The following is a 1,202-nucleotide window of genomic DNA, read 5'->3' as shown; positions in this document are numbered from 1 at the left end:
TTTCTATTTTTTCTGGTCTCTTTTCTTTACCCGTTCCCTTTCTTTTTTTTCTCTCTCTATACTTTCATCCTACCCAACCTATTTCCTGCTTTGAGATTAAGATTTAGTTAACTCTCCCTGATCCTCCCCACATCAATCTATTCCTATTTTTTTTACCCACATCTCTCCCTAACCCTAATTATTTCTGGGATTCAAAATTCTACTTTGTGGTTCATAGCCCATTAATGTATAGTTGTTTGATGTTGAATAGATGTATCTGTTGAACTAGATTGTATCTGTAGACTATTGACTGTGCAAATTCAGACTTGGGTTGATGCTTGCCTTAAGATAGTGTTCTAGCACAAAACTGGTGCTATTTTCATCTCAAATGGGCAGAGTAAGCCAGAAAAACCCAAGAAAAATGGCAAATCCGGGTATCTCAATTCCCAATCCCGATAATCAGGGGACAGAATAATCCAGAGGAGAATTCCCAAATAGCTCTATAAACACTGCTGGCAAACATGATAAATCAAAAAATTGAAAGCATACAAAGGTCTCTGTATGAGCCTAATAAGGAGAGAGAAGAGGCATTCCCAAATTTTATACAGGAATATCATAAGCATGAGGAAGCTACTCAAAAGGTGATACAGGATTTGCATGAGCAGCTTGAGAATACTCAAAGAGAAAGGCAGGAATGGCGTGAACAGGCTGAGAACAGGAATGGCATGAACGGGAGGAAGCTACGCAAAGAGTAATACAGGAATTGAGAGAGCAGGAAGAGAATACACAAAGATCACTAAAGGCATTAATGGAATCCATTAACCCAATAGCTGAAGGAAGTCAGGGAGACCACAAAGGGAATGCTGAATGGAACCCAACAAAAGGAATGGGAGTCCAAGTAAACCATTACCAATCAAATAAGTCATCTGAGAATAAACACTGAACACCAAATTAAGGAAGTAAAGAATTTCATACAAGATCTAAAACAGAGCTTCAACAAAGAACTTGAAGCCATCAAAGCTGAACAATTAGAAGTAAAAGAGATAAAACAAAAAGTAGAAAGTCTTGTCAGCAGGTTAGACCATGCAGAAGATCGAATCTCAGGGATTGAAGACAGCCTAGGTATTCTAGAGAAAGAACATACAACCATCTAAGACAAGTCCAAGAAATATGATAGATCTATCCAACACTTGGAAGACACCATCAGAAGGCCTAATCTAAGG

The sequence above is a fragment of the Dipodomys ordii genome, unplaced genomic scaffold (assembly GCF_000151885.1).
Source record: "Dipodomys ordii isolate 6190 unplaced genomic scaffold, Dord_2.0 Scaffold275, whole genome shotgun sequence".
Taxonomy (NCBI): Eukaryota; Metazoa; Chordata; class Mammalia; order Rodentia; family Heteromyidae; genus Dipodomys; species Dipodomys ordii.
The sequence above is the reverse complement of the archived record's forward strand: the minus strand, read 5'-3'. Positions refer to the sequence as shown.